This window comes from Camellia sinensis, chromosome 14 (assembly GCF_055761805.1).
Source record: "Camellia sinensis isolate YWXY chromosome 14, ASM5576180v1, whole genome shotgun sequence".
Classification (NCBI taxonomy): Eukaryota; Viridiplantae; Streptophyta; class Magnoliopsida; order Ericales; family Theaceae; genus Camellia; species Camellia sinensis.
In genome coordinates this window covers 116,202,088-116,223,184 of record NC_138974.1, presented here as the reverse complement: position 1 = coordinate 116,223,184, position 21,097 = coordinate 116,202,088, and the positions used below count along the sequence as shown (strand labels likewise).

General features: G+C 41.9%; 1 long non-coding RNA gene across 1 annotated transcript; it reads left to right on the top strand.

Annotated features, from left to right (window-relative positions):
* The first annotated feature begins 12,472 nt into the window (after nucleotides 1–12,472).
* Nucleotides 12,473–15,261, top strand: LOC145807937 (uncharacterized). The gene is made up of 3 exons (XR_014351371.1): nucleotides 12,473–12,529; nucleotides 13,237–13,281; nucleotides 14,989–15,261. It is a non-coding gene; the product is annotated as an uncharacterized LOC145807937 (long non-coding RNA).
* The last annotated feature ends 5,836 nt before the right edge of the window (nucleotides 15,262–21,097 follow it).

Here is a 21,097-nt window from a genome sequence, read left to right as displayed (position 1 = left end):
TACAAACCTCGCTATTACACAATACAAACAGGGCCTGCCAGTCGATAACAAATTGAGGGACTCAATCACTATGACGCCACCCGTCACGATGGAGGCCTTAATGGAGAGAGTGCACCAACATGTTCGCATGGAGGAAGATAGGGCCCGAGCTAAAGTGAAACCTGGCACACCAGCAATGCCAAATAAAAAGACCACAACAAAAGTCAACACGGTAGAACAACCAAGCAGGAATGGGCAAAATAGATGGGCCAACAGAGAGGACCAAGTCAAAAGGAGGTTAAGAGTTCGCACTGCCATTACCACAGTGTTCAAAAAATCAATCTACCGGATTCTCAGTGAGATACGTAATGAACCTTTCGTCCGATGGCCAACTAACATGGGAGAAGCACAAAAAGACTATGACGAGAGGTCCCGATGCACCTTCCATGATGAAAAGGGGCACCGTACTGAAAATTGCACGCCATTGAGGCAGCATTTGGTGGAGTTAGTGGCAGCTAGACACCTGCACCAGTACATAGAATGAGGGACACAGCCAGCCCCCCAGAACCACAACAACCCAAACGGGATGTCGGTCGACGCTCCACCTCAAGGCGTAATTAACGTAATTCATGGGAAATTCAAACCTGAGCGGGTATGTGAGCTCAGGGGGATGATAAAAAAGGTTGAGCACTTAAGGGAGGTATTAAGTGCACAACCTACCATAAAAAAAGGGAGAACAGAGGCCACAAATGTCATATCTTTTTCGGACAAAGATTTAGCAAGGATATACTGCCCTCACAATGATGCACTAGTTATCACTCTACGCGTCAAGAATTTTGACATCAAGTGGATTTTGATTGACCAAGGAAGCTCATGTGAGATAATGTATTACGAAACCTTCAAACAACTGAAACTGGAGGACAAAGACTTGGCACCTGCAACACCTCCCCTAATTGGATTCAACTCAATGCCAGAGTGGCCAGTGGGCAAGATAATCCTCCCAGTCAAGGCAGGAACCATGACGAAACAAGTGGAATTCTGGGTATTGAAAGTCCCTTCCACCTACAACATAATCTTGGGAAGGACATGGTTGCACGCCATGCGATCGGTAGCGTCAACCTACCATCAAGTATTGCGGTTCCCCAATGAAGCCGGAGTAATTGAAGAGGTCTTTGGAGACCAAATTATGTCCAAACAGTGCTTCGTCACAGTAAATGGCAGCCGCGCTGCAAAAGGGTATGTACAGATGGTGGAGGAGCCTGAGAGCAGTGAACTATTTGCGGATGTTGGCAAGGCAGCTGAACAGAAGGCAGTGGAAGACGTGGTACAGATAAGGATAAATGAAAAAGACCCAGAAAAGTTTTTTTTGCTCGGCTCGTCTTTGTCCAGCACTGAGAGAATAGAGGTCACGGAATTCTTAACCTCTAACCTCGAAGTGTTTGCCTGGACGCCGTATGACATGCCTGGCATTGACCCAAACTTCATCTGTCACCAACTGAACCTCCACCCAACTGCCAGACCAATTATACAGCGCAGTCGTAGATCAGCACTCCACTATACCGAGATAGTGGCGGAAGAAGTGGGAAACTTGCTGGAGGCAAGAGCTATCAGAGAAGTGCACTATCCCAGGTGAATCTCCAACACCGTAGTAGTGCCAAAAAAGAACGGAAAATGGCGTGTCTGCGTGGACTACAAAACAATCAACAAGGCATGCCCAAAGGACAGTTTTCCCCTACCATAGATAGACTAACTGGTAGACCTGACGGCAGGACATAATCGACTTAGCTTCCTTGATGCGTACAAAGGTTACCATCAGATCACTATGTATGAACCAGATCAGGAGGTCACATCCTTTACAACGCCTAGAGGATTGTATTGTTACAAGGTCATGCCCTTTGGCTTAAAAAATGCAAGGGCAACATTCCAACGAATGGTCACCAAGATGTTTGAACCATTGCTAGGCAGAACAATGGAGGCTTACATAGATGACATGGTGGTCAGAAGCAAGGATGAGAAGGACCATCTCAGGGACTTTGGTGAAATGTTCCAGATTCTAAAGAAGAATAAGTTGTGCCTAAATGCATTCAAGTGTGCATTCGGTGTAGGATCAGGCAAATTCCTAGCTTCTTGGTGACCAACCGAGGTATAGAAGCAGACCCCTCCCAAATCAAAACAATCCAGGACCTAGAAAGGCCCAACACAGTAAAAGCGGTGCAGCATCTCACTGGCCTAGCTGCCGCACTCAACCGGTTCATAAGTCGGTCGTCAGACCGATATCGACCATTCTTCCAAGCATTAAAGGCCAAGTTTGAGTGGGATGAATAATGTGACCACGCCCTAGAAAGCTTGAAAGAGTTCATGTCTTCTCCACCATTGCTAGTAACCCCAATACCTGGAGAAGAGCTCTTTTTGTACTTAGCAGCTTCACAGCACGCAGTCAGCACAGTGTTGGTTAGAGCGGAAGGAATCCAACACCTGCCCATCTTTTATGTTAACAAAACCTTGCTGGACGCAGAAACTAGGTACCTACCATTGGAAAAACTGGCCTTAGCCTTGATGATGGCCTCAAGGAAGCTGTCGCATTACTTCCACGCCCACACTATAATCGTCCTAACAGCTTTTCCATTAAAAGCTTTGTTTGAGAGGGCGAACTTTTCTGGGCAAATCTTGATGTGGGCGATGGAATTGGGACAATTTGATATCAAGTTTCAACCTAGAACCGCAATAAAAGCCCAAGCTTTGGTAGACTTTGTGGCAGAGTTCACACTAGGAAGTCATCACATCAGCCCAGTTGACTTAACTGGTACAACAGAAAAGGGGATGAAAAGTGTCGCAGGAACTGCGCAACCCCCAAAACAAGATGCCCAGCCACATCCCAAGGCATACCGGATTGAAGAAATGGAGGAAGAAGCAAGCCATGCTATACCCAGCAAAGACTCATCAACAAGTAAAAACTTGGCACAGTCAGATAGTGAAGAGCAAACCCCAACAGTAGGCATGGACTTGGAAAAAAACATCAGCAACACTCATGACCCCAAGACATCATCTGACCCCTCCACTTGCTAGAAGCTATTCGTTGGAGAGATGTGGAAGCTCTTCGTGGATGGAGCATCCAATAGGCACGGTACAGGACTTGGCATAGTCCTCATCTCACCAGATGGCCTAATAGTGGAACAAGCAATCAACCTAGGCTTCCCAGCATCAAACAAAGAGGCGGAGTATGAAACACTCTTAGCAGGCCTAAAATTAGCACTTTTCATGTAGGCCACCGAGCTAATGGTTTACAGTGACTCCCAGCTGGTAGTAAACCAGATTTCAGGTGATTACGAAGCGAAAGATGAGAGGATGGCAAAGTATCAAGAGTTAGCCAGAAGGGAAATCATGAAATTCGAAGTAGTGTGGATAGAGCAGATCGACTGAGAAGAAAACAGTAGAACAGACAAACTAGCAGGCTTTGCTTTAATGGCAGACACCTCCATCCCACATCCATTACTGATCGACTTCCTACCAAGACCAAGCATTGAAGAACCCGAAGTAGCTGAGGTATTTTGTCCCGAACTAGGCCCTTCATGGATGGATCCCATTATAGTATTCTTAAAAGACGGCGTCTTACCCGAATAGAAGAAAGAGGCCAACAAAATAAGAGCAAAGTCACAGCGATTTGGCTCTCTCCATCACTGGCCTTGCACAAAAAATCCTTCACAGGACCTTACCTGAAATGTGTTCATCCCAGTAAGGTCGAGGCATTCTTGTTTGAGATATACGAAGGCGTATGCGGAAGCCACCAAGGGGGAAGATCATTGGCATACAGAGCAATTTCATAAGGATACTGGTGGCCATACATGCAAGCAGATTCAAAAAAATATGTCAAGAGATGCGAGAAACGCCAAAAGTTCGCACACCAAATACATCAACCGGCCGGAGAGCTTCTACCATTAACAAGCCCGTGGCCCTTCGCAATGTGGGGCTTGGACATAGTAGCACCACTTCTAACGGCACCCGGCAACAGAAAGTTCTTTCTTGCAGCAACAGACTACTTTACAAAATGGGTGAAAGTAGAAGCACTCGCCTCAATAAAAGAGAAAGATGTGAAGAAATTCGTCTGGAAGATATCATCACTCGCTTCGGCATACCCAAGGCTCTAATATCTGACAACGACATTCAGTTCGATGGCAAAATTTTTAGAGGTTTTTGTGAGGAGTACAAGATAGAATTCTACAATTCTACACCAACATACCCCCAAGCAAATGGCCAGGCGGAAGCATCAAACAAAGTCATCTTAGATGAATTGAAAAAAATGCTGGAGAAAGCAAAAGGCAAGTGGGCTAAGGAGCTTCCTCCTGTTTTGTAGGCTTACCGTACCACACCTCGGCGGTCAACTAGAGAAACAACTTTTTCATTGGCCTATGGCATGGAAGCAGTAATCCCACTAGAAGTTGGCCTCCCCACTATTAGAAGTGAAAATTTTGACCCAGACTTAAATGGAGAAGCCATAGCCTTGGAACTCGACCTTGTAGAAGAGAGAAGAGAAAGGGCACTGGTTCACATCACCTCATACCAGCAAGAGTTATCCAGCAAATACAACAAGACAGTGCATCCGAGGCAGTTCAAGATTGGAGATTGGGTGTTGCGCAAAGTCATGGGAAATACTCTGGTACCCGGAGATGGCAAGCTAGGGCCTAATTGGAAAAGACCATACAAAGTGGTTGGCTTAGCAGGAAAAGGGGCATATCACTTGGAAGATGGAGACAGCAAGGCCATTCCCAGGCCATGGAACACTGTCAATCTCAAACTATTTTATTTTTAGCTTTTCATTAAAGTAATTGTAATTTTTCTTTTCAATAAAACAAGTAGATCCCTTTTCAGCATAATTCTTTTCTTCTGTAAAAGTTAGTGAGCTAGGGGCAATGAAAGTAGAGTTGGCCGGAATATCCAACACTTCGCTCTAAGTTGGCAGAAACAACCAACTTTGAGCTCTCTTCAGCTGAGATCAAGATCTAGGCTAAAGAAGTTTGGTAGGAATAACCAAACACTTGGCTTTAGGTTGGCAGAAATAACCAACTTTGAGCTCTCTTCAGCCAAGATCAGGATCTAGGCTAAAGAAGTTTGGCAGGAATAACCAAACACTTGGCTTTAGGTTGGCAGGAATAACCAACTTTGAGCTCTCTTCAGCCAAGATCAGGATCTAGGCTGAAGAAGTTTGGCAGGAATAACCAAACACTTGGCTTTATGTTGGTAGGAATAACCAACTTTGAGCTCTCGTCAGCCGAGATCAAGATCTAGGTTGAAGAAGTTTGGCAGGAATAACCAAACACTTGGCTTTATGTTGGTAGGAATAACCAACTTTGAGCTCTCTTCAGCTAAGATAAGGATCTAGGCTGAAGACGTTGGCAGAAATAACCAACATTTATTTCTCTTCAGCCGAGATAAGGATCTAGGCTGAAGAGGTTGGCAGGAATAACCAACATTTATTTCTCTTCAACCGAGATAAGGATCTAGGCTAAAGAGAGGTTGGCAGGAATAACCAACTTTGGGTACTCTTCGGCCGAGATAAGGATCTAGGCTAAAGAGTGGTTGGCTGAAAATAAGCAAGTATAACCAGCACAGCAAACAGCTGTCAAAACTCTTACGAAGATGGTTATCTCGGCAACAAAAAGAAGACAAATTACAAGGCAAAGCACAACCAAACTAAAAGATGAAAAAATTAAAGATTTCATTCCAAACTAGAGATTTCATTCCAAAGTGCATTACAAAAGAGGGGCCGTAGCCCGGTTACAAACTCCATTGATATCAAAAGAAGAAAAGTGCAAAATCAAGCAAAAAGATCATCAAGGTCCGCATCAAGATCAACTAAAGTTTCATCACTCTATAGCCCGGTCTCAACAGGAAGGTCAATCGCATCTCCAACTATACTGGGCACCGGGAACTCCACCCGAGTTGACTGAACAACTTGAACACCGGGATCATTGACAACGGTCGGGGTGTTGTTGGGTTCTGGGGATGCCTCTTCTTCTTCCTCAACTTGAAGAAATTTCTTCTGAATAGCATTGGCATACTCCGCCATGTAGCTCGAGATAAAGTGGGGAGGAGGATTCTGAAAAGCCTCGGTCTCCTGGCCATGACCGAGCTTCACCACGGCTGCCTTCCACTCACATTTGAAAAATATATCCTTGGCAACCTCACACTGCAGAATGTAGGTGGCTTCCCCTTCCTTATAGCCTCAGTCTTCCGCGTCTTTGGCACTCTTCTTTAACTCGGCAATCTCAATGTCTTTCTTTTTCTCTAACTTGGCCAGCTCACACAAATAGCAGTCTTTTAGCGTGGCTAGAGCTTTTTGGTTGTCGGCTTCCGCCGCGTTAACTAGCTCGATAAGTCGAGCATTGTTAGAAAGTAGCTCGGTGGTTTTCTGTTGAGCTTCTTTTAGTTCGGCTGTCTTTGCGTTGGCGTCAACCACGACCTTCCGAGCTATTTTGCGCAGCTCCAACACACGCTTATGTGCAATGTGGTTTTTCTGCAGGGCTTACAAAAGGGCGGTAAGTAATTTTGAGTAAAACCGAGCAAACAGATGCATAAAAATTGGAAAGCAAAAAAAAAAAAATGCTTACCAGCACCATCGATTTGGTGGCCGAGCGGATGGCTTTGAGGTCGGTAAGATGGTCGTGATGTTCCATATCGAGTGGCAGACACACACTTTTTACAAGGTTAAAGGCAAGTAAGTGGTCTTTATCTGCCACCACTGAGTCAGTGTTCGCTATGGCTCGGTTCTTGTACATCAGTTTTGGTGCCCACTCTGAAGAGCTAGCCCAGTTAGATCATGTGGGCTCTGGGCTTGGCGAAATGATTTGTGGGAGCACAGTTTCATCTTCGTCAACAAGGTGTTGCGGCTCGATTGTGGAAGTACGAGCGCGCTTGCTTGGCCGAGATGATAAGGGCTGGGTTGTTGAAAGGGCTACCACGGCCTCATGTGTTTGGCCGGCTTGTGGTACCTCGGCTTGATTCGTCTCGGTAATCAATGCACGGACAGCTCGGCGTTTGGCCATCTCTTATTCTTCGGATAGTGGGATGAGATTAATTTGGAGTAATGATGGATCAGGTTCTGGGGAAGGTTCCAGGAGGAAATCTGTTACCATGGTCTTCCTCCTGCTGCTATATCTGTATGTCGGTTCAAAATTGAGTAGCTCGGCCCAACCTCTATCACGGTACCGGAGCGCGGCGCGGAGTGCGTCTACATTGGGGTATTGGTACTATGACTTTAGATGGTTCAAGTCTGCATAAAGGAAAAAGGCAACGGTTAGTACGGCGCAAAACTTATAAACAATAAAGGGTAAAAAATGCACAAGTTTGGCTGAAGTAGTGATACTGACCACTCCCTTATTCCAATTAATATCGTAGCCCGGTATTTGGGCTTCTCGGTCTTCGAAGTTGCCAGAAACCCAGAAGAAGTCATCATCGTTGACGTCTTTGGCCGGTGTGTTTTTAATTATTTTTTCTCAGCGGCATATTATTCTTAAATAATATACCCAACCGTCTTCATTCTGGCCAAGGGAGTATTAGTGGAATAGCTCGGCTAAACCGAGGTTGAGGCCAAGCCGGCGATTTAGCTCGGCGATGCCATTTATTATTCTGTACGAATTTGTGGAAAGCTGGGTAGGGCAAAGTCTTGTTTGCCTAAGAAATTCACAAAGAAGAGGCTGAACGGGAAAGCGGAGACCGGCCTCTACAATGGATATGACGGAGAAGGGAACGAAACCTTATTTTCCCCATAGAGTGGTATCTAGCTTGGCTAATGAAAGGTGGACGTCGTCAGGGATGTTGTAATCCTTGCGGAATTCGGCGATGGCGCTAGGGGAATTTACTAAAAACCGGTATTTACCCATTTCGCTTAACTTATGTATAAATTAACTCGAAGCCTTAGCTCGGTGTTGAGATGACGATGAGTATCTCGGTTGAGCGTGCAAAGGTGTGCTTGGCCAAACCTAGTCAGTTTGCAAAGTGAAGATAAGAAATGTTATGCCCAGATAGCTACACTGGGCTAAAAAAGAAGGATTATGAAATGATAAAAACTCTAGATCGACTAAGTGGGTTGCAACCTTTAGCTCAGTCATAGTGCGAGTTTTTAGCCCAGCCAATGGGCATTATGGGCCCTAGCACGGTTAGGGCACGAGTTCTTAGCTCTAGTTTGGTTGTGTTTAAGCCTAGAGTTGCCTAAACAGGTTTTTAGCTCGGTTACAACACGATTCTAAATTCAAACTTCATGTTTTCTGAATCCAGACGGTGTGTTCTTAAGCACAAGCCTATGGTTTGGGGGTCTGGTTTTGGTACTAACTGTTCTTATCCATTTCAGAAAAACTACAGAGTGTGTTTTGTAAGATACAAAAGTTTATACATTTATACTATACATATTCATGAAATAAACGGAAAAAGTGAGGATTTGAGTCACTTACAGTCCTAGAAGAAGAAGATGAAGTTCCAAGCGATGAAGATGCCAGGCAGGAGCACAAGCTTTGTAGATACAGTGGTTAGGAAAATGGAAGCTCAGAGGGAAAAAAAGAGAGAAGGTGAATAGTGGTATGTCTTGCTCAAAAAATGGGGTTTTTTGTGTAAAGCGTGAATTTAGGCGGGACTGTTCAAATTTGCGAGGTACGAAGGCGGCGATGGCAGTTGTATTTGACCAATAAGGGCTTGCCACGTGTCCAAGAGAATCGTAAGCGATTCAGTTATGCAGCGACTAAAAAGACATCTTTTGACCGGACAAATTAGTAGCCTGGTATCAATTTAGCTCGGTTGAAGGCCAACTTTTAGCTCGACTGGAAAAAGGTAATCCCAAATCATGCGTGGCAAATGGAATTAAGGGGCAATTGAGAGAGAGTTTTTATGTGCATTAGGGCCGAGCTAGGCCCAGGCGTAGTAATAGGCCGTTTGATGGGCCGTGGCGAAAAGGGCTTAGCAAATGGACCTTAGTGTTAGCTCAGTCCAAGTATGGTTACAGTCACCACGGTCGGAGTGGTGATAATTAGCTCGGTCATAATATTCGGAGCCGAGGTATTTGGGCTTCTTATGGTGGACCTTGCTCTTTTTAGCTCTATCAAATCTTGCTATAGTTAGCTCGGTCTCAACAGACAAAATCGAGGTACAAGTGAACAAGAGCCGAGCTATGTGTTGCATGTGAAGGCACTGAATTGAGTATGACAAAGGGTTGGTGTTAGCTCGGTCAAACTGTTATCCAACCAGGGTAAAACCATCTCACTTGGTTTGAGCAGTGAGGGGGGTGTTGAAGGATAAGCATTATCTTTCAGGAGTGTGATTCCCAGGAGGACTCTGCATGGAGGAATAAGAGTCCTACTAGGATTGTGCCAAGCAAAAGTTATAAAAGCTCACCACAGAACCTATGTACAGGTAATAGAACTTTGATTCTCGAATACACAGAGCTTTTGTCTATTTGTCGATTTTTCTGACTTAGGCATCGGAGAGGTATCCGGTACACACCTGCCGACCAGCTCGCGTTTGTGTTTTCAGGGAATAAAGCGACGACGTTTGGAGGTGTGCAAACTTGATCAATAGGACAATACGAGAAGATTATTTCGTCCTCGTACAGTCTTCATTCAGCTTTTCTTTTGAGTCTATAACTGAAGATCTAGACCTTTTGAATGAGAACTGTGCAGATTTTGTATACTTTTCTGTGCTGTTAGTTTATTGCATTGACCAAGATTTTCAAAATTTTAATGAAAACGAAGAAGAAGAAATTCCTCTGGCTTTGCAAAACTTGATTAATCAAGAGGATAAGAGGTTTGCTCAGCCTTGTTTTGATGAAAACATTGCCATTAATGTGGATACTGAGAATAATCCACGCTTGGTCCAGATCAGGTTCACGTTGTCTTCAGAGGAATGCGAGCGTTTAATCACTTCATTAAAAGATTTCAAAGATATTTTCACATGGTCTTACAAAGATATGCCTGGAATCGACCCTGAGGTTATACAGCATTGGATCCCTCTTAACCCTAAGGCCTGACCAGTCAAGCAGAAGCTACGCAAAATTTGTCCGGATTGGGCGCTGAAAATCAAGGAGGAGGTCACCAAGAAGATTAATGCAAGATTCTTGCTAGTATCCGAGTATCCAACTTGGTTGGTAAATATCCTCCCAGTACCGAAGAAGGATGACAAAATCCTGGTTTGTGTAGACTTTCGAGATTTGAATAGAGCCAGTCTAAAGGATGACTTCCCATTGCTGCATATTGATGAGTTGGTAGATTTCACCGCAGGCCATGCGTTGTTTTCCTTTATGGATGGGTTTTTCTGGGTACAAACAGAATTTGATGGCACCGAAAGACCAGAAAAAGACAACTTTCACGACACCATGGGGTGCGTACTGCTACTGAGTCATGCTGTTTAGGTTGAAAAATGCTGGGGCTGCCTATCAGAGGGCTGCAACCACCATTCTGCATGATATGATCCACAAAGAGGTTGAGGTGTATGTAGACGATATGATTGTCAAATCCAAAGAGCGAGAAGGCCACTACACCGCACTGGAAAAATTCTTTCAACGGATCAGGGAATACAGATTGAGGTTAAAACTGTAGAAATGCACCTTCGGTGTAACAGTAGGAAAAATATTAGGATTTCTGATCACCCAGAGGGGAATTAAAGTAGATCCTTCCAAAATCAATGCCATCCTAGAAATGCCAACACCAAGGACTGAAAAGGAGATGCGTGGCTTTCTGGGTAAAGTGCAATTCATAAGATGATTTATTTCCAAATTAACCTTGACTTGTGAACCATTATTTGGTCTCCTGAAGAAAAGAAAGAAGTTCCGATGGGATAATCAATGTCAGTTTTCCTTTGAGCAGGTCAAGCAATACCTCTAGAATACGCTTGTGTTATCGACACTAAAGCTAGGGAAGCCTTTGATTTTGTATCTGTCAGTTATGGACTTGACCATGGGGTGCATGTTAGCTTAAGAATCTGAAGATAAGGTGGATAAGGCCATCTATTACTTGAGTAAGAAGATGCTAGATTGCAACCCGCTACACTCCCCTGGAGAAAGCTTGCTTAGCTTTGGTATGGGCTACCAAGAAGTTGAGGCACTACTTGTTAGCTCACTCCATAATTTTGGTTTCGAGATTAGATCCCATCAAATATCTCTTTGAGAAACCAGCACTTACAAGTAGGCTAGCTCGTTGGCTGCTGCTTCTCTCCGAATTTGATCTCAAATATGTTACGCGCAAGTCCATTAAACGAAGAGTTGTAGCAGAATTCCTGGCCGACCATCCAGTGGAGGATGATGAGGTGGTGGAATATTTGTTCCCGGATGAAGAAATTTTGCACGTAGAAGAGGAAATGTGGACAATGTACTTTGACGGAGCATCTAATCAATACGATTATGGGATAGGCGTGTTGCTAATAGCACCCGATGATTTCCATATACCCTTAGCCTTCAAACTCCTGTTCAAAGTGTCCAACAACGAAGTAGAATATGAAGCGTGTATTGCTGGTTTGAAAGCTGCCCTAGAACTAAGGGCAATAAGGTTGGATGTCATTGGGGACTCAAACTTGGTTGTTCCTCAAGCGAACGGAGACTGGAAAGTCAGAGAAGAGAAAATGAAGGTCTACCATCAGGCTCGGGATATTTTGATTCCAAGGTTTGAAAAGTAGACATTCACGTATCTACTTAGAGAGAATAACCGATTCCCTGATGCACTGGCAACTCTATCTTCTATGGTGGACATCCTGTTGGGAGTGAAGATGAGTCCAATCATCATTGAACAGAAATACACGCCGGTTTATGAAACTATTGCCGCAATAGATGACGTGCAAGATAAGAACCCCTAGTATTATGACATTTGAAACTTTCTAGGAAATGAGGCATATCCACCAAACATGTAATGACCCCAAAATGCATATAAGAAATCATCTTTATTTCCCTATGAAATGATGTGGTTTAATTTAATTATATCTATTAGAATTGAAGCATTATCAGTTGAGTTACGGACTTAAAATGGGAATTACCGACCTTTATGGGTTCAAAAATCAAAATTGAGTACTTGGATATGTTAATGGGAATTTTTGGAATTATTTGAGAAAATTAATTTGAAATCTAATTTGTCTGATTCGTTAATGGACGTTTGGGTGATTAACCTTATACTACAAATTAAAGGCCTTAAAGACTTCAGATACCGGAACAGGGGACATATTTATGATCAGCATAATTTTTAGAGTTATCTGGGAAGTTTAATTGAAATGTGATTTTGTGCGATTCGTAAGGGCGTGTTTGGCCCTTCCTATTTGTGGGAAGCTTTTATATATGCATATATGTCTTATGAGTTGTTGAACTCATCTATTATGAACCAAACAAAAATAAAAATATCTAGAGAAAGGGGAAAGAGAACTGTGAGAGAGAGAGAGGGAGAGAGAGAAGAGGCAAAGCTTCTCCCTAAGGAATTCAATATCCATGGAAGCTTGAAGATGGTTGAAGAAGATAGAAGAGAGAGGAAAGATCAACCAAAAGCTTGGGAAAAATTGAAGAGACTACGGGATGAACAAAGGTTTGGGTAAGGTATGTGGCTCTAATTACTAACCTTGTATAGAATCCATCTACTACTTGAAATCATGGATTGATTTAGAAGATGTGGGCTTTGAACCCATGAACCTTGATTTTCTAAGAATTCCTTGATTGAAGAAGTAAAATCATTAAATTTGTTTATTGTGAGATTATGGTGTTTGATGAAGAATAATAATGTGAAATTGGTCATGTATTAAAGGGTTTTGGGCTTTGATTTACATGTAATTAAGGTTTGATTTTTGAAAATGAGAAGTCCCACAATTTCAGCCATTTTCGGACTGCTGCTGTCCAAGGCCGCACGTGCGGCACTGTTCACCCGCACGTGCAGAGACAGCTTTGTCCAGCCAACTTTGAATAGGTATATCTTTTGCATCCGGACTCCGTTTTGAGTGATTCTTGAGCCTAAAATCAAGCCCCGAAAGTCTAGTTTCCAATGGCACTAGTCTCACTGCCAAATTCTGAATACAGAAAAAGTTATACCCAAATTAGTGACGACTGTTCACGTTATGTCAATTAGTTATGTACCAATTCTTCACCTAAACCATTTCCTATCGATTTCTCCTGTTTTCTAAGACATGGATTACAATATATTAAAGAATAATGATCTTGGTACCACCATGACTAATTGATTGAACGATCAAAGAGAATAAGTAAAGGATCGAGTATAACCTCATATTATGTGTTGTGCACTGTAATTGTAGGTCGAGACGAGGACATTGTACCATTACCACCGGGAACCGATCACTGTGAGTAGTAGTACTTTGATGTACCTTTAACCATTTATCGTTATTGATGTTAAATCTTCATCGTAAGAATTATGCTAACATAAATGTTATGAATGCTATGTGAGAAACACTGTGATATTATGGAAACTTCAAAAGAGTTTATGAAGTTATGTATGTTATGTGAGAAACATTATGGAATTATGAAAACATCAAAGGATCTTGTGATTGTGTGAACCCCTCAGGCCAAGGGCCGAACTATGAAAATGTGAAACCAATAAAGTCATCTATAATCTAATGAGAATGTACTTACTTTTCGTTACTAATTATCAGGAATGTCCTGTTAACTTTATGTTAATTATGTCAACTCATGGGAATGATGTAACAGTTACCATTAGGACTATGTTAATTACAAGGCAAGGCAACTATGTTAACATATAAGAATGATTAAACAAAGGTGTCTGCTATTGATGAGAGAGCACGTAAAGTAAGTCATTTACCCAAAAGAATTTATGTTCATTCTTGAAGAATGGATTCTGAATAAATATAAGAGTAGCTACATGTATCCAGATGAATTGAAGTTAATTTGTTATGTTGCTTATGAATTGAGGTGATCCAGAATCTACGATATAAGTGCAAAGTTTAGCATCATTATGTGACCCTCATGAGAATGTGAATTAGTCTCTCATTGTTAAGTGTACGATAATGACACGATACAACAAGAAATGCTCTAGTTATGATATGTTCCGTTTGAATTAATGAATGATGTTCAAGTATGTTTCAGGCATGTTTCCAGTATGTTACAAGTTCAAGTATGTTCAGGTATGTTTCAAGTATATGTTACAAGTTTAAGTCTGTCACAAGTTTACTTATGTTACCAGTTTATGTATGTACATGTTCAAGTATGCTACAAGTTCACCATGTTGGGGGATTCCTTTATGGAACGAACAAAAAAAAATACTTATTATTGATTTGCTAGCACTATTACAGTGCCAAGTATAAGCAAGTATGAATTCTGATTTCTATTTATGATTCAAGCATAATGCATATGTATGAATTTATTTCCGGGGTATGACATTACATGTATGGTTTGGTTTGTAAGACCTAATGATTATTGGTATGGAACAAAGTGCTACTTGGAACTAAGTGCTACATTGTGAGCCACCGCTAGAGTCCATGTGAGACACCTCTTGAGTCCATACATATGTGAAAGTTATAAGGCTTATAGCCATCCGTATAAGTTGTTATGAAATGAAACAAAGTGCTACACGGAACTAAGTGCTACATTGTGAGTTACCTCTAGAGTCCGTGTGAGACACCTCTTGGGTTCATATATGCATGTCCAAAGGCTTCATGCCAACTTTTCAAGGGCCTTAGTGCCATATGTTACAAGGGCTTTATGCCATATGTTTCAAGGGCCTTAGTGCCATATGTTACAAGGGCTTTATGCCACATGCTTCAAGGGCCTTAGTGCCACAAGTTTCAAGGGCTTATAGCCACCATGTTTCAAGGGCCTCATGCCACCATGTTTCAAGGGCTTATAGCCACCATGTTTATGTTGCAAGATTGAACTTAAGACTGTTATGCATGTAGCACATAATCAAACTAACTATGTGAACTCTACATCTTTATATGCATTGCTATGTGTTATGTTTCAATTTAAGCATCGTTTTATTTATGTATTACTATTCACTGAGCTTGGCTCACTCTGTCTAATGTATGTTTCTGTAGGTAACCAACCAAGTGGTCAGTCCTAGTCATGACACCCGTTTTCTTTTGTCAACCTTCGTGGGTTCAGGCACTGCACGAAGCCATTTATTTTTGTAAAGTCTATTGAAATGTTGGCTTAATTTTGATTACCCATTTAAAGTTAAAGAGGTAGAACTTCAATGATTTTTATATAAGCCCAATGATGAGGCTGGGTCTGTACATATGGTTGTTTATCACCGATGCTACAACATATGGTTTGGAGCTTTATCTATTTTCCATGATGAATGTGATGTATAAGAGGTCCTGGCATGTAGATGTAGCTTAATGGAATTTATATGTATAGTTATTTTCCTACTTTATGCTTCCGATGAGGCCCCATATGTTATTTACTACAGGTTAAGTGTTCGTTTTCAAACGGGTCATGCCCAAACTTTTAGGGGCGGGTTTGGGGTGTGACAAAACAAATGGGGCATACGGCGTCTGGCTGTCCAATATATCGTCTGCAGGGGTAAGCTCTACAAAAGAGGCCATCTGGGAATGCACAAGATGTGTGTTATAGAGGAGGAATCAAAGCGCCTTATAGAGGCTATCCACAATGGGGAGTGTGGAGCACACATGAACAGTGTGATACTAGCTCGGAAGATTCTTAGACAAGGTTATTACTGGTCAACCATAGAGAAGGATTGCATTGGTTTTGAGCGGTGATGCCACAAATGTCAAATTCATGCCAATTGCATGAACATACCACCATCTAAGCTTTATAACATGACCTCACCATGGCCTTTCTCAGTCTGGGGAATTGACATTATCGGTGTTGTCTCACCAAAGGGGTCAAATGGGCACGAGTTCATTCTGATGGCGATTGACTACTTCACGCAGTGGGTGGAAGCTCAGTCCTATGTCGTGCTGAAAGTGTCACATGTAGCCAAATTCATTAGAAACAACATCATCTGTCAGTATGGCATTCCGAATGAAATCATCTCAGATAACGGCTCGCACTTTAAGAAAGAGGTGGTGGATCTGCTTGAGAAATACAACGGGGCTTTTCATAAGTCATCAATATATAGACCACAAACTAATGGAGCTGTTGAGGCCGCTAATAAGAATATCAAGAACATCTTGCAAAACATGGTGGAAACATACAGGGACTGGCCGAATAAACTGCCATTCGCACTCTGGGGCTACAGAATCTCAATCTGAACATCTACGGGGGCAACCCCCTATTCTCTCGTCTATGGGATGGAGGTTGTTCTACCTATCGAGATCGAAGTACCTTCGCTGCGAGTTATTGCCGAGTGTCAAATAGCGGAGGCGAACTAGCAACAGAGTAGATTTGAGAAATTAATGTTGTTTGATAAAAGAAGACTAAGGGCATTGTATCATGTTCAAGGCTACCAATGTAGAATTACTAGGGCTTTTAACAAGAAAGTTAAGTCCATGAATCTCAAAGTAGGGGACATGGTACTGAAAGACAATCGAGCTCCCATCCATGACCCTGGGGGCAAGTTCAAACCCAATTGGACTGGTTCTTGCATTATCAAATCTATCTGGTCAGGAGAGCGATTATTCTCATGGACTTAGACGACCTGGAATTTTTAAAGCCAATCAATATGGACAAGTTGAAGAAATACTATCCCTGAGAGGCTCACTAGGCCGCAAACCAGGAAGGGCGACCTAGGCAAAAGTTAGAGCATAAAAAACTAGAAATAAAGAAAAACTAAGCTCGCATGGTTGAAAACCCTAAAGGAAAACTTTGGCAAAAGTTAGAGCACAAAATGAGAGAGTTAATACTCGAGTGAACCTGAACCGAACTACGTAAGGCCTCATTCCCATCTTTGGGATATATAGGAAACTTTATCCTAAAGTTCGGCCGTAACCATCTCCAACTCAACTGTCATCTCCATTTATTTGATTATATCATCTTTCTCCATTATCAGTTAGCTCGGTTGTGTGATCTTCAAGTTGGCAGAAGGGCCGGTATGGTGTATGCAGTTATGGGCAGTTGCAATCTGTTAATTCGAGGTTGTACATCTTGAGGGATGATTCCGTGCATGTTAAGTGGTGATCATTTTCGAAAATAGTTTTGAAAAGTTTTGATAAAAGTTGATTTTGTTCAAAATTTTACCTTTTTACAACTTAGACCATTTTAGGACCAAAAGGAAAATTTTTAGTGCTCACAACTTTAATTCCATTGATTTCAACACAAGTACGTTCTCCAACTCTTTGAGTTAAATCAAAGAAACTTGAAAAGAAAAGTCAAAGCAATACACTAGGGGCATAGGTGAGTCAAGTGTTCTTGCATCCTCAGCTCGTGCTTGCCGAAGTCTCTACAGCCAAAGTTGGCCCAATCTATGCCTCTTCCTCGAGCCAAGCCAAGCACTCACTGCATAGGGCATAACTGAAACTAGGGGCTGGGGCTAGAAGCTCTCTTGTCCTCCAAGCAGCAAAGTACCGGGTCAAGTGTGAACCACGAATTGGGAATGAAGCCAGGTATTCTACCCCCTTTCATCTGGACGGGTCTGATCATATCCAAACTGGTATCTGAACTAGAAAGGAAAGTAGAACACGTAGTGTATGAGGCCAATCAACTGAATGCCCAGCAGTTGGGTCATGATGTAGCTCATCCCCGTCAAATTAAGCCAGGGGCAACTCCAAGCTATGTCAGCTGCAGATCTCTGCACATCCAGTTGCACCACCATCCCTCATTGGAAAAGTCCACTAGACGTTGGTGGAAGAAGTAGGCTCGGGCTGAATACTTAGGGCAAGGGTCCACCACTTTCAACTTATCCATCAACCATATCTGGGAAGGAATGAAAAACAAGAGAGATTAAAGAATAGAGAGGTGCACTTTGAGAGAAAAGTAAAGAAAATGGCTTAGAGAGAAAAATAGAGCGGGAGTGCTGAGTGATGTGAGTATAAATAAGAAAGGGTGGGAAACAATACCTGGAGAAGTAGTGAACTCTCTGCGAACCGTGTAGTCTCTCGCCTATGAAAAGCATCTAAACCCATCAGAGTTTCGGCCAGGGCCAGACCAATGCAACTCTTACCCTCTTTCAGGCATTGGGCCACTTCGATCAGCTTATTGCTGGCTCCGCCGCAACTAGAGGCAAGCAAAAAATATGCGAGCATACATAAACAGAGGGCATGTTGCCGGAAGCCTCACCAGAGAAGATCACCTTTGTCTTCGATGTCAGAAAACCGATGAATCAAGCTAGGTATATCTAACTCCCCATCATGAGCCAAAGATCGAGCTTCGTACAAAGTAAGCCCACACATTCGTCCTAAAGCCAGGGCATGGCCAAAACAGGGTTGAGGCATTATCCCTTCATCACGTCGGGATTCCAGCAATGCTTGAAACTCTTCGACGTTGGACACATTTCTTGTGTTCTGAAGTGAAATACATCTGTAATTAGGTCCCAACATTGGGTTGCAGCATAGAGGAACGAAAAACAAAGTGGAGTACGACTCAGCGAAAAAAACGCGTTTATGCCGAAACCTTGGAAATTTACCTTTTCCATGCTGTCTAAAGTGGCTATCCACTCTGAGTTTCTTGGCAAGGAATGTCTCCATTTTCAAAGAAAACAGCAGCTAAAATGAGGTTCTGATGAAGAAATTACGAAGGAAGACCTTTTGTAGTAAATAGGGCTGTGAGTGGAGGCCAGCTATCAACCAGCTAGTGGATCACCACAAGTGGCAGGCTACCTACTTTTATTGGCCAGCCGTACACTATTAGTGGCCAGTCGTCCACTTTTGTGGCCTGACAGTTTGGCATTTTTGTTTTGTCCTGGTCTTTGTGTTTTAAGGTTTTGTTTTGAGTCTTTTGTTTTTAACAAGTATGTAGCAAATTTTATTTGCTTGGAAATCGGTTTGTTATAACCTGGTTTCTCCCCTGGAAATCTTAATTTTAAAATTGTTTCCTATGGACTAGGAGTCAACATGCTCTTGGCTGTTTTGTCAAAAGGTTAACTGGGTTTTAAGTGGGACCGATGTGACCCCTCCAGTCTTCCTGGGAACATTCCTGACCATGTTCGATTCTAGGTTAAATGGTGAGACTAGTTTTGAATTAAATTTCCATATGAGGGATTTTCTAAGGGATAAGTTTAATTTCTGAAAGAAGTGAAATTCTGTTGTGATATTTCAGAAATGGCTTCAAAAGGTGACAAACAGAAATGCTGTTCCACCTAACAACCTTAGCCTCACGAGATTCTTAAAGGAAGATCTTGAGAGATCAAGTATGATTAAAGGAAATCATAAGATTGCATTAAAATTTCTCTGATTTGATCAGAGGCAATTAGTTTGGTATCCTTGTGATTGCTATGTGAGTTTGCTTGAAAGCAAAGATGAGACAACCTGTTATAGTGGGTGAATATTTTTTGAATTTTTAAATTCCAAATATATTCTTAAATTGGTGGCTCCTAGTGAGTACAAGATTACTAATCACAGAGATAGAAAACTGGTGGTTCCTAGGAGGTGTTAGACCACTGGCTACACAATTATGAGATTGTGGTTCCTAGTAGTGAACAGATTACTGATCACATGTCAAGACATCATGGTTCCTAGTAGTGGAGAGGCTACTGGTCATATGTCAAGACATGATGATTCCTAGTAATGAAAGAGTCTATTGATCCTGTATCAGGACGTTGTGATTCCTAGTAGTAAAGTGACTACTGATCACAGGCTAAGACATTGTGATTCCTAGCTGTGTTTAGGTTGTTTTTACTTCGTTTTCGGTTTATCAAGTTGTATTTTGTATTTTGATCGTTAGTCAGCTCATTATCCGATCAAGAATATCGTTCCAATACAAGCATTTTCGGTTTCAAGTGTGGTGCTCATGATGCAAAATACCTCTTTTCATAAAACTGCAGGGTTTTTACCCCGATCATGGTTTTTACAAAAGAGAGTACAAGTCTTCAAAAGCAAAGTAAAAACTAACTGAAGCTATACATGTGCTAAGCTACCAAAACAAAAAGAAACTAAACAAAAAGTACAAAAATATGCACTAGTCGCACCACTTGCCGGAATGAATAAGACTCAAAACAAGACCTAAAACAAAATTACAAGTCAAAACCGCTAAGCTAAACTATTTATGTACTATTTAGAGCTAACAAAAGCTGTTCGGCCGACTGAATGCTCCGGCTGGACAGCTGTCACCCAAGCATCCTTATCTCCTTCAAAAGGTGCTCTCTCATTGTTTTCACAACAAAAAGTAGAAAAACTTAAAATTTTGCTCTAAAGATAGAGGATTCACCCATCGCCAGGCTCAAGGATTGGATGATCACTTTGGATGGCACTGATAAAGTAAACTTCACGAGTTTTGGCTTGAACGCCCTTTTCACCCTGAGTCGCACTCCACTTTATTTTTCCTTTGTTTAGCCATCATTCGTTGTTGGGATCTAATTACCCATGTATTCCACTTTGGTATGCAAGAATTATGCCCAATGGTTGAGGAGTTTTTGGCATTGATGGAGGTTCCTCGAGATGAGAAAATTATGCCCCAATCCACCTTTGGCCATGCACTGACCCTAGTACGAATGTGCGGTCTAACTGTAGGTGAGGCTCGGTCCTTAGCTCATAGCGAGGAGTTAGACGTATTCTGTGAGACCCCTAACTTTTGTAAACCCTATTAAGTCCTTAAATTTTGAGTTTTATAATAAAGCCTTTGGTTCTTCGTTTATTCACAAATTTAACCCTAGAATTGAAAATGCATCGCGAATAAACCCGTAGAAAACCAAATCAACCCCAATAGCTTAGTAATAGTTTTTACACGCTAATATTAATTATTTAACTATGAGGCCCTTGACCTTTGTAATTTTATTTACACCCTTACTTTTAAACTATTTCAATAAAGACCTTTATTCGCTTATTTATTTTCAATTTTAGCTATAGAGCCGAAAATGCGCACCAATCGAAAACTCACAAATCTTGATTGAACTCAGGAACTCATGGACCATTCCAAAACCCTAATAATAATTAAATTATTTCCCTAACTATATTTTCCAATCAAAAACCCTAGGCTTTCAATTTTCATTAAGACTCGCCGTTTAATTTGAAATAAAGAAACGTTAACCAAATTGAAGTTCCAGATCCTAATTAAATTAAATAATGCACTTAAATAAATGTTCCAATACCT